This window comes from Camelus ferus, chromosome 1, assembly GCF_009834535.1.
Source record: "Camelus ferus isolate YT-003-E chromosome 1, BCGSAC_Cfer_1.0, whole genome shotgun sequence".
NCBI classification, from domain to species: domain Eukaryota; kingdom Metazoa; phylum Chordata; class Mammalia; order Artiodactyla; family Camelidae; genus Camelus; species Camelus ferus.
In genome coordinates, this window is record NC_045696.1 from 61,304,093 (window position 1) to 61,317,313 (window position 13,221).

The window sequence follows — 13,221 nt, forward strand, 5'->3', positions numbered from 1 at the left end:
ATAAGAAGTATAAATGGAGTATAACCTTTAAAAATTGTGGACCACTATATTATACACCTATAATTTGGATTATATTGTACATGAACTATACCTCAATAAAAAAAGAAAAAATATAGAAAACCATCTTTATGACTTTAGAATAGGAAATAATTTTTAAAATAATTTGTAAAAAGTATAAACCATAAAACAAAACATTAATTCTATTCCATTAGGAATCTGTTTTTATTAAAATATCCTATAAAGAAAGCAAAAAGCAAGCTACAAACATTTCTAACATACATAACCAATAAATTATTTGTATATAAAATATATAATTTGTTAAACCGTTTATATATGTTATATATACTATTTTGAGAATATATTTTACAGTAAAAAGAAAATCAAGAATGACAAGGTTCAGCTCTGTAGATTCAGAGCTGGAGTGAACTTGGCTCTGTGACTAAGTGGCTGAATCTCTTCAACATCAGTTTTGTCACATTCTAAGTGACTGTAATAATAGTTCTTTCCTCCTAGGGCTCTCAGAGCGAGGCAAGTATGTGTAAACAAACATCTGATACATGGCAAGGGTGCAACAAAATGTTAATGATTACAACTATAAATAAGTAATAGTGTCAGAGTAGGATCGGAATCAAATACAGCTACCGAAATCCTCCTAATCTAAAGCGGGACTGTTTCCAGAACGCGTGGCTGGAGTTAACCAGCCTTGGCCATGGAGGGAAGGGGCAAGCAGGTACTGACCGCGTAGAACCCGCCCACCAGGCGGCCGCCTGCGTGGCCAGTGACGTAAGGTCCCGGGTCATTGCTCCTGTTCTTTCCATTCACTGGCTCCGAGGCAGGAGCCTTTTACAACACTTCCCACATGAGTCCCTGTAGAGAGCCACCGGCCCCACTGCCTGGAGGTGGGGGGTGTGGCTTGATTTGGGGCTGGACACCTGGGAGGAGAAACCATCCCAATTAAGACCCGTTCCAGGATCAAACGTCTCCAGGCTGTGAGGCTCTCTGGTCAGCAAAAATACTCCTTAAGGGTGAATAACCACCTTACATTTTTAAATAGGAGAAACCGACTTCCAAAACTCACTAGGCCCTGACTCACCAGCACTGAAACTGAGAACTCTTACTCCAAACAGGCTTAGCTTTGGAGAGAAATTCCTCCAAATTACGGGCCCATTTGTAAATTGTCTGTCTTGTTGATAATCACATTTAGAAATGTCAAGTAGGAAAAAAGTACGAAAATTAAAAGCAAAAGAAAAGAAGGAGGAGGAGAAGGAGAAGAAGATGAATGAGGCTGGCTTCAATCCTTATGGTCAAGACAATCGGGGCCAGGCCTGCTGAGAAAGTCCAGGGCTCCGGGGGGCACTTCTCCATGGAAGGACCAGAATTAGACATGCCCCTTCCCTGCTGGGATGTGGAGCCAGGAGTCCTCTCCTCTGGAGCCTTTAACAAAAAGCTCAGAGTTCAGTGGCTGGGGGTGGATAGAGAGTGGTACCCTGTGGAGGCTGGAACAAATGAACTCCATGGAATGAGCAGAGACAGCCCCGTTCACACCATAAATAAGCCCCTTCCTATCTGATTCCTGTGTCCGAACTTTTTATTCCAAAAAGATAGTCACCATATCCCTCTCATTCTCAGGCTTTTGAGGAGTTGTTTGTGTAATGAGAGCTTAGGTCAAGGAAATTTGGTTCCTCTCCAAAACAGAGTGGGGAAATGGGCTCATTGTAAGTGGCCCAAGTAACTCTGGCCCAGTGGGCACAGGCCACACAGTCCTAGTGCCCCATGGCCCCCAGCGGGGATGGCAGCTTTACCCACATTATCCCATTCTCATAGTTTAGAGTCCGGAGAATTGGGTAGGATCATCAGAACCTGGGAGTGGGGGCCACTCTGGATCTGCTGGGCTGTAGCTCGGCACAGGGCTTCAGCTGGGGCCAAGGGAGGCCCAGAGCTGAAGCTCAAGCAAATGCTTTCCCTCTCTGACCCTTGCAACCCCCACTCCAACTGCTACCTTGGCTCCCAGCCCAGGGAGGCCCTAGACAGACCAAGGGTCAGACACGTGCCAGGGAGGTCTCCCAGGGTGGTTGCTGACAGGGAGCCAACCAGGAGATCAAGAAGGGAACACTCCAGTTTTTCCAAATCCACATGGCAGGTGATGGCAAACAACGGTGGGGCTTCCCCAGGGAATTTCTGGAGAGGAAGTTGATCCACAGAGGCACGGGTTGGTAACTTCCTTCCTAGGAGCCTCTACTCTCATTTTGCCACTCTTCCAGTTTTTATCTAAACCACACAGCATTGCCTCTGATGCCATGGGAAGAATTTGCTGTATCAGGAAAATATATTGCAATACCATTCCCAGCATTAATGCGCCTGTGTTTTTTTTTTTTTTTTAGATCTTTATCTCTCAGCCAGGTCTTTAAAACAGGGCCTGAAGAATTATCCTCACACTCCAGACACCTATCCCTGGTTCTCAGCCAACTGGCTTTAATGCAAGCACCAATTTGTGCCCTCAAAACAGAACAATAGTTTATACATTCAAACTCTGACACTTCACAGAAATCCAGGCAAAATCTGGAACTCCATTACAATATCTAGAGAATTATCCCTCAAATTGTTCTCAGTGGTTTCTTTCCTTGATGGGTAAATTTGGAAGTGATTCCCACAGGGCACCATTCAAAGATAAACTAAATCTGTAGTTGCTTCCCTCCTCACTTTGAGAAGTGTTGTTCAGTAGAGGTACGATGCAATTCACATATATATAACTCAAAATCTTGTATAGCCATATTAAAAAGATTTTGTAAAAGAAACAGGTGAAATCAGCTTTAATGAAATGTTATTTCACCCAACATATCCAAAATATTATTTCAGCATGTAATCAACATAATATCAATGAGCTATTTTAATTTCTTTTTTTTTGTCACATGAAGCCTCAAAATCTGGTGTGTATTTTATACTTGCAGCATATCTCAATCCAGAGTAGCTACATTTCAGGTGTTCAGAGCCACACGTGGCTAGTGGTTACTGTATCAGATAGTGCAGGCTAGAGCCTCAAGTCTGAATGTCACAAGTTGGCCTTCCAAGGCCTTCTTAACTTGGCCTCCATTTACGGATTCAGGCATATTTACTCTTACTCCTGAAAAGGAATCTTAGAGAACTTCCCTCATTGTACATCTAATCCCATGTGAGCCCAGCCATGGAAAGTGACTTGCTTGAGGTCACTCAAATATTTAGCGGCAACACCAAGGCTTTCCTGACTTATAAAGCAGGTGGAACCTGTTGAGCCAATTAAGTACAGTATAAAAAATGTTACTGGACAGAATTAATGGACGAATAGTTCCTTCTCTGCTCTGCTGATGATTTTTAGTGGACTCCAGCTTCTCAGAATGAGTCATCCCCACAGCCAGCCCCATGACTGTTTCAGTGGCAGGGTGGGCAGGCTGTCGGATGGCTATCGGGAAAGTTGCCTCAAGCTCTGCGTGCCCCAGGAATTTGTACACGGTCACCCTAGAGCGAAGCTGGAGCCTCCACAGAAGGGGCACCACCAACTCCCAGTTGCAGGGTCTCCCACGTCCTCCCACCTGTTGGGCCCAAACCAGAGAAGACGAAATGGAAGTGACATTGAGACTTGCAGAAAGCAGCAGGCAGGGTGAACAGGCCCTGGGGCCAGGCATCTCAGAGGGCGGGAAGGAGACAACACAGCAGCTCCAGAAGCCCTGGTCTCAGGACCAGGAGAGCCAGTGGGGGTCTGGCTGCAAAGGGGCCGAGGCGCCCCCACTTGGAGATGCCTTTAGTGCTCATGTCAGTGCACTATCCCAGTGCTCACCTGAATCCTCTGGGGATCTTGCTGAAATGAAGATTCTGCCTCAGTAGGTTTGGGGTGGGGCCTCAGATTCAGCCTTCCTAACCACCTCTCAGATGACGGTTCCCACTGGTCCAGGGACCATCCTTAAGAGCAAAGGCTTATCCCACCTGCTTGCAGACGAGTGGTCAGCGACTGAGGAGGCCCAGTCAGGCTGGCTGCCACTGGGCTCTTTCTCCCCACTGAGATTTTGGAACTCATGATGATAGCTGACACCAAGCAAGTGCAACCCCACGCTTAGCCCTTATGCTAACTCAGTCTTCACAACAGCTCTGTCAGCTGGTGACTAGTTACAGACAAGGAAACCAAAGCAAGAGAAGTGAGGCAACTTGCCTACAGCTGGTAAGTGATGAAATGGGGCTTTGAACCCAGACCGGCTGGGTAGCTCTGCACGTTAGGACAATGCAACAAGAAGCCTGTCGAACACTCTGGCTGTCGTGTGTTGTCTGAGCTGGGCAGTGACAGACCCGTCTGCGGTCTGCTAGCAAAATCCTTCCAAACTGTCATGAGCTCTCCAAAGTTTGTTTCAAAATACCTGTAAGCCTTCCCCTCACCAGCCTTGGCCCCTAACATACTTTTTATCTTCAAACAAATTCAAAGCTTGTTTGTATTTTTTTTAAATAAAAGTTTAGTTTCTTAGGAATTCTAAAAGAGGATTAAAAGTAATCAGTATGAGCTGAAGGAATTTTATCTCTAACTTCCTCACTCTGGGGGAATGGGCCCTATTAATATGCTTCAAACGTTGTTGATCTGCCTTGTCTTTGTCGGCTGTGTCATCCTGTTGGGCCCAGGGTTTTCTCGTTTGTTCTCTTTGATCTGTGGCCATGTGTAGCTAGGGGAGGAGATGAGGGGTGGTGGGGCTGGTGCTAGTCCAAGAACCAGGCTTGCCACAGTGCAGTCCTGCTCTGCCCACATCCCTGCTCAGGACTCTTTGTCCTCATCTGTGCCGTGAAGGGTCTGGCCAGATGCTCTGAAGAGCTAGCACACGCCAAGTTCTTTTTGAGGGTTCCTGATCTTTATCAGGCTTTCTCCAACAGCTGCTGATTTTCTGTGGATTGACTGTTTCCAACATCAGGGTGATTGGTTCCTGCAAAACAAAGAGCCCCTAGAGAAGGTTTGAAACAAAGATGAGAAATTCTTTGGCAAAAAAGCTTGATGCTGACTCTGGCTCTCTTTCAGGGGTCTAGTCCCTTTGACTGTCTTCAACACTCACCCTTCCTCATGGAGCCCAACCACGTGGATATTTTGTAACCTGCTTGAATTCCTCCAGCTCCTACTTCTAGCCCCTTGCATAAATTCTCTCACTGGCTCCCTACTGCCCACTCAGCCAAGTCCAAACATCCTATCCTAGCTCCAGGTTCCTCCAGATGCCCTCTCATCTCTCAGCCACGTGTGAGTGGGCCCTCGAACCTGCATCCTCCTCCTTGCGTCCATGCCTTTTCACGTGCTGTCCTACTGCCTGGCATGACCTTCCTTTCCCTGCCTGCCTAGCAAACTCCTACTCATCTTTCAAGACCCTCCTCAAGGGTGTTTTCTGAGAAGCCTTTTATGATCCACCTGGGTAAAACAAGTCATCCATCCTTTGTGCTCCCACTGTATCCCATGCTGATGGCAATGAGCTTTCATTTTATCCATTTGAATGCATTCAGCTGCAAGTAACAGAACAGCTGACCAATAGTGGCTTAAGCAATAGAAACATTTCATTATCTCTCAGACAGTTGATGGTGGGCTCTTCAGGTTTGGATCAGCAGCTCAGCCTCTGTCATCAAGGACCTAGGCCCCTTCTCTTCTGTCATCCTCAGTTTGTTGGGTGTGTTTTACCTCATGGCCACAAGATAGTGGCTGTGGCTCCAAATATCACATCATCATACCTCAGCATCCAAGAAGGAAGAAAGAGGGTAGGAAAAAATGGGCCTTTTACTCCTACACTTGCTCTTGGCCTGCTGATGCCGGTCCTTTCCTACCCCTTGTCCCTGTACTCTATCTGATGCTCCAGTTTTAACTACTCAAACTAATCAGGCACCTTTAAATGTTCACATTCAAGGCCTGGCCCTCTCAAGTACCTCAGGTCAAAGACCTCTTTTGTCCTTAAAAAGCAAAATCAGTCTCACAGTCTGAAAATCTTGAAAGGTTTGACTGTCTGAACATTTATTCATTTTTGAATAGTTGCATAGTATGTGTGCCTTTTATTGTGAGCCACCTCAAATATGTTTTAGAAGTTGGTGTGGTATAAATAATAAATAAATGAATGAATATCTGGAAGTGTGGCTGTTTTTATTTAATCCTGGGAAAATCTTGGTTACCTCTGTGATAAGCCCCTCTGGCTGAGTAAACAGGATGGCCTGATCTCTGTCTAGAATCTAAATACTGCAAGCTAATGTAAAGGGGAAAGGCCGGTGACGGGTGGAGGTGGAGGGCATTTGGGACTTGACCTTGCTTTTTGGTGAAGATTGTTGGATGCATAGTGTGTAAACTTCGGAGATGGAAAAGGTCTAAGGCCTCATCACTGACTTCATAGCAACTGCCTGTGTGATGGAAGGATCCCTCTCTCTGGGCCTTATTTTCCCAAGTGTATGACAAGGAGTTTGGGCTAGATGGCCTCAAAGGGCCTGTCTGTCTTGGCTGCTATATGTGCACTGGAAAGGGGGTTTATGAGTTGCCTCCCAAGGAGGTAGTGGGAACAGGCAGTGGGGTCCCTGACCACTTTGTCTCTCAGTCACTGTGGCCTTAACTTCCCACAGGAGCTGGGACAAGGGTTCACTACCCACCACCTGCCTTGGAAGGATAGGGTTCCATCTTAAGGCTCTTCTTTCCTTGGCAGGAGGCTCAGCAACAGAGCCTCAGACACGCCTGCTCTGTGCTCTCGGCTTGGGGACTGCCCCCTCCAGGCTCCAAGTGGCTCAGGCGCCACCCTTTCCCTCCCCTTAACTAGGACACGGGGGGTGCCAGGGGGCAATGGACATCTCTCAGGTGCCTGGGGGATTCAAGGAGATTCATAACTGCAGAGAGAGCAGGCGTGGAGGCTGGAAGCTTGGTGCTCTGGGAGGCAGGGAGGGACTCACATTTCCTTGGAGTCTGTCTTTGCTTCCTCTTCACGCATGGCAAGGCCTGGCTTGCTGAAGAGAAGCAGGAAGAGAAGGGAAGGGCTGGGAGAAGTGTTCTGTCTTCTCACCTGACCCACCTTGCCTTACCTCACCCCAGGTGTGCCTACCAGCAGCATGGCTTTTCAAGACTGAGACTGAAGGGAGGCCAGGAGAGGCTCCTCACCTTCTCTGACCCGGGCCCCTCCCTTCCCTGCAGCTTTGGCCGCAGTCACAGAGAGGAAGGGGCCACACCTCCGACTAGCCTCCAAACATCAGAGCCCTTCACCAGGACTCGAACATATCTGAAATTCTGGTCTATTCCAAGTAGTCAGTTGAGCTTTCCTCTCTTTGCCTTTCCGGGTTGAGAGATTAGCTTATGACTCCTAAAGGGAAGAATACGCAATTATAGAATAACTTCGAGTCTTCTGTTGACGCTCCAGCCTACACAGAACCTACCTACTTGTTATTTGGTTTCGTTACTACAGCAAGTCAGCAAGATGGATCTCATAAGCATTGTCTCCATTTTACAGTTGAGAAAATCAAGGCTCAGAGAGAATATTCATTTTCTGTTCCCGCTGTGACAAATCAACACATTTAGCAGCTTAAAACCACACACGTGCATCATCTTAGCCTTCTGTAGGTCAGCAGTCCGGGTGGGGAGGACAGAGATGGAGACTCTCCTGGGCCCCATAAGCGGACTGAGCCATGCAAATCGCCCAGCATCCAAGCCAGGAGGTGGGAACAGCCTGCTTCCAAGTCAGACTCAGCAACGGTTAAGTTTGTGAGGGTAGCCAGTCAGAACCTCTAGCTTTTTCTGTGTGAGTTACCAGCAGCACAAGCAAGCAAAATCAGAATGGTCTCGTTGGGCCCATGAGGGGGATCCTGGGAGGTCTATGTAGAGCCAGAGCTGGACCACGGAAGTGATGAGGTGCATGTCATGTGAAACAAAGGTTGTGGCAGTATTATTGGTGTTCCGTTGTGCAGGAACATTGATTTGATTATGTTTATACACAATAACACACTGTAAGAGGGGCTTTCATGGGCTTAATCCTAATTTGATGTCTTTCCCCTCCAAGTGCCCTTCCCTATGAGAGTTTAGTCCCCAGCCGAGGAAATCTTAGCAGGATTTCAGGACAGTGTACACCGAGGGGAAGAGGTACCTGCATCTCTACAAGCAGGTGTTCCAGTCAGCAGCCCATGGGCACTGGCCACGCCCTGCCTGGGGAGCTGGGGCCGCGGGTGCGGCTGCAAGGCCCTTTCCCAGGGTCTTGGGGAGCCTGCATGCTTGATGGTAAATGATGAGCTGAGAACCCCACAGGGGGACACAGGGTGATGCCAATTGTTCCTATACATATGAATCCAAGTGAAGGAAATCTGAAAAAAATGAGTGGTTATATTCCAGGACATGGGTTTACCAGTGATGTTTCTTCCTTATAATTCAGATCTATTCCAAGCATATGCATTTTTATATCTTTTAAAGATTCTATAATGAGAAGAAAGTAATGACAATATTACATTTTCAATAATAGTGGCAGAAAACTTAATTTTGTGTGTGGAAGAACCCCATGAGTGGCATTGACAGGAAAGAGGTCTCCAGGGAGGAGTCTCTGCCACCCATCTGTCCCCTTGAGGGTCAGATACCCCGGTGCCTAGAAAGGCTGGCACTTGCTTGGAGTCCTGGGATGGAGTGCTGCCACTCCCAGATTCTGTGGTCCTGAAATCAATTCTGCATACTAAGCCAATTATCCCTGCACCTGGCAGGCTAAGCCTTGAGTATATTGAATGAACACTAAGCTGATTAGAGTTAGTTGCCTGGGTTTCAATACCTTCCAGGTTTGGGGAAGGTTTTGTTTCCTCTGAGGCTGGATGAGGCCTGAAGCTCTTCCCCTGGGGATACTGCTCCCTGGAATCATGTGTGCTTGTCCCTCCATTCAACTCACACCCGTCAGGTCGTGCCCCCTAACCCCGACCTCCAGAGATTAGATAGTATTTATCTTGGATCGTATTTATCTTTATTTTCTTTTCATTTTTATTATCCAAGTCATTTATTCTTATTGCAGAAATTTTAAGGAAAAAAATAAGCAAAAATGTATAAAAATCACTGGTTAATTTGGTTTATTATCCCTCCCCAACTGGAATGCAACTCTACCAGAATTTTCAGCTGTTTTGTTCACTACCTCTCCCATCAACAATGCCTGGCTACTCAGGTAATTATCAAATGAAAAACAAAGTCACTGTTAACATTAGAAAATTACAGACATTCATTTCAACTTTAAATTTAACAGAAGAAAAAGAAAATACTGCAGTACATTTGCTGAACATCAGATTATGGTTCCTAAAAGACCCTTCTACAGTTTAAAGAAAGGTATATGAAAACCATCAAGGTTGGAGGCATTCATTTTTTTTTTTTTTTTACTATTCATTTCTTAATGGCCATAAGTTTGAACTTCCAGGCAGTAAAACTTAGTAACTGCTTCATAAACATCAGAATAAATATCACTAATATTTAAAGAAACAAACAAACCTTATCTTTTATTTACAAGATCACCAAGAAAAAAAGTAGAAAATATTTTAGAGTGGTCCCCTAGACGAAAGAAATAGGGGAAGGCAGATCTGTGAGCGAAATATCCTATAACAGCCTCGCTGAGGGGAGAAAGCCACCCATCGTGAAGAGATGATGAGAACTACTGAATTTCCTTTGTGGTTCTTTTCACTTCTTTTTAAAAGAAACCAGTACAGGCCTTTAATCACTGGCATGTCTGGAAACATATATATGTGGGCAGACCTAGCCAGAGAGAAGAGAAAAATGCTCTCTGGCCGCAGCTTCTCCCACCTTCTTCCCCTGCCATCCTCACCTTGGCCTAAGTCTTCCCAACGTGGCTCCTGGCTTTGTCCCCGCTTCTCCTAGCCCACCCTCAGCTCCTTCCTTCACCCGCATGTTGGTTTCCAAGCCTGGGGATCGGGCTCACCTGAGAAGCAATAAAAACACAGACTCTACCCCTGCCTCCTTAAGCCCCATCTTTGCAGATCCTGACCTGTAGGTCTGGGTGGGGGTTGGGAGTTTGTCTTTTCTGCAGCCCCACATGTGATTCTGATCAGCAGGTTCAGGGCCCACTCCATCAGTGTCTTCTATTCCTCTGCACACACCCCAGAACCTACCACAATGCCTGGCAAACCACAGGAGTTTAATAAATATGAAACAAAATGAATGAACTGAAGGAAAAAAATTGTTAAGTCCTTGTATATGTGTCCAGAAGTTGGTGTCCCCTCTTCTGATTTTCACAACCATGTTGTGAAGCAGAGAATAAAGTGGATATTAGTGGGGAGGGTACACCTCAGTGGTAGAGCACATGCCCAGCATGCACAAGGTCCTGGGTTCGATCCCCAGTACCTCCATTAAAAATAAATAAATAAAAACCTAATTATCTCCTCCAACCCCAAACAATTTAAAAATTAATAAATAAAAATTTTTAAATAAAATTAAAAAATAATAAAGTGCATATTATTTTCCCCATTTCACTGAGGCCCAGAGATGAGAAGGAACTTACCCAATGTCACAGATGGAGGGACCAGAGGCTGCCTCCCTCCACCAGGACAAGTCCTAGAGGCTTAGGGTCAGGGGCAGAGTTTAAGGAGAGGAGAAAGGAATTCCCATCCCCATTACTTAGTCGGTAGAGGGGAGTTGAGGCAAGGAGGGAAAAACAGGAAAAGGAAGATGAGAAGGAACCAGAAAAGAAGAAGTAGAAGGTTAGAGGTGCCTAAAAGTATGGAAAGGGAAAGAGACATAAAAAAAACCCAAAAAGCAAGACTCCAGTGTAGGCCCAGGTGGAGACCAGCCAGGCTGATGGAGGAGGCAGGGTGACAGCAGCTTTCTCAGAGGAAGAGGCAAAGGGAGACAGAGCAGGTTCTAGAGGAAACAGTTCAGAGGGTGTTAAGCCACAAAACCTATCTCTGGGGAGCAGGCATATACCACTTGTCCCCGAGTTTGATGTTTCCCATGGGGTCAGAGCACTGGGCCCAAAGTCCCCATGGAAAAACACATCCTTCTTCTGACCGTGGCCTCTGCCCCCAGCCTTGTCCTCTAGGGCTGTGTGTTTAGGCAGCTGCACTGCATTTTTAGAACAATTTTTAACTTGCAGGCTGTACCTGTGGAACCAGAATGTCTGGCCAAGACCAGTTACATAATATCCTCAGACTTTCTGTTCTCCAAGGGCAACTGCAGATCTGGGCCAAGGCAGGTGTGGGCTGGGCCTAGTCAGAGAGCACAGGAGGGAAAAGCAAGAGTTGTCTTTCTATCTGGAGGCCTGGTAGGAAGTCCTCCCTCTGGTGAGGGAAAGCTGAATGGGGTGGGACTCAGTCTGAGTCTTCTAACCAGGAGCCCTTAGAGTGCAGCTTTGTTCTCTTTTACGGCTCCCTAAAGGATTTAGGCTAGATCTAAGAAAGAACCTCACCACTGAGAATCCAAAATATGAACGTGTTACCATGAAGGTGTGAGTTTTTCTTCTGTACTTATTTAAAGATGATCTCTGATGAATAAAGTCATTCTGTCTGGAGTAGGAGGTAGACTGTATGACTTCTGGAAGACTGTGTCTGGCTGATGCTTCCTGGTGTGCTGGGCAAATCCCAGGCCCGGACACCCTGGTCCAAACATGCAAGTGCTCCGCTGGAAACAAGACCAAACCTCAAAAACAGTTTGCAGGATGAAGATGAGGGGCTGAGCTCAATGCAGCCTCTCTGGGCTCCCCAGGGCAGGCCTGAGCAGAGGCAAGGAGACAGCCATCAGGGTGGCTGGAATGCATATTGTAGAATCAGCATGAAGCCCATAGAACCCAGAGAAGTGTGTGGGAGATGGAATCCCAGCAAGTCAGCGCTAGCAGGAATGACAGGGAGCAGCTGGCCCATCCCCTTCATTTTATAGATAGAAGACTGAGAAGTGACTCACTTGCCCACGGTCATGTAGAGAAAGAGGAGGTGATAAGACTGTTACATCAGCATCAGTGGGGGGCATTAAGGTTCGAGGCATCAAGGTCTTCCAGGAACTTCAGAAGGGCAAAGGTGGGCCAAGCTCTGAAGGCCACTGGGGTGGGTTGGAGTTCTCAGCCACAGACAGGCAACCATCAAAGAGGCAGAGTAAGAGCAATCAGTAGGACTTAGGGATGGACAGCCTGGGGCCAAACCCAGGACCAAAAGTGGCAATGACATCTCTACCCGACCTTTCTTTCCAGCCTCCCAAAGTTACCATCCAACCCTGCCAACCTTCACATAATGCAGGAGCAAGACCCTGCCTGCTCACCTTTTGCTTACTAGTCAACCAGCTCCTCAAAGCCTGCTCTGGGCTGTGTGACACCTCTCTCCACTCACATCCATTTCCTCCTCCCTCCCTTCTTCCCTCCCCTCCATTCACCTGGCTCACAGACAGGCTGAATTTATTTTCACTGACACTGTAGAAGCCCCATTGGCCACATTTACCTGGCCCCAGGTCACCACCCCCACATTCACCTGGACACCTGCCACAGCCTCCTCATTGGTCCCCTGCTTCCCACCTCTGCTCCTCCAGTCCTCCCCACTTAGCCAGCAACTAGGGAGTGTACTAAAACATAGACCTAGTCGTATCACTCCCCTGAAAGCTAGTCATAGTTCCCCAGAGCCTCTAAGATAAAGCACCAACTCCTTGGGAAAGCATGCAAGTCCTTCATGAACCAAGCTTGCATCTCACCCTTCTGCTCCACGCTCTGTCATCTTGCTCCCAGAGTCCACCAAGCATTCCAAAGCTCTGGCTTTTGCATGTTTTTTCTTTGCTTGGAATGCTCTTATACCCCTTGGTCCACCTGGGATATCTCCCATTCATCTTTCACATTTCAACCCAAAGCTTCTTCCTCCAGGAAGCCCTCCCCAATCTCCTCAGGTGGCACCTGCCTTTGCCTCTCTCGGCACTTAACACACGTGCCCTAATCACCCATTTGCCTGGTGTGGTAGGTGGCTGCTAATAGGATGGCTCTCAATGACCCCTGCCTCTTGGTATTTCTCCTTGTGCAATACTCTTCTCTTGAGTGTAGACTAAGTTCACTGACTCCCTTCTAATGAGAAGAATAAGGCAAAAGTTAGGGTTGGTTACAAAAAGAATGTCTGTGCCCCTGATTTCAGCACCTCTCTCTCTGCCAGAGCCTTCACTCTGGAGGAAGCACACTGCCATTCTAGAGAAGTCCTATGGAGAGGCCCATGTAGCAAGGAACAGATGTCTCTAGCTAATTGTCAGTAAGGTGGGTCTATTGGCATGTGAGTAAGCTGGAA

At 47.0% G+C, this 13,221-nt stretch overlaps 1 protein-coding gene and 1 long non-coding RNA gene across 2 annotated transcripts in view; one reads left to right on the plus strand and one right to left on the minus strand.

Annotated features, from left to right (window-relative positions):
* Positions 1-13,221, minus strand: part of TFRC (transferrin receptor) — a 104,942-nt gene that overhangs the window by 47,023 nt on the left and 44,698 nt on the right. The window lies entirely within an intron of this gene.
* On the plus strand, positions 6,692-12,354 carry LOC116664129. The gene is made up of 3 exons (XR_004320483.1): positions 6,692-6,704; positions 7,579-7,583; positions 11,929-12,354. It is a non-coding gene; the product is annotated as an uncharacterized LOC116664129 (long non-coding RNA).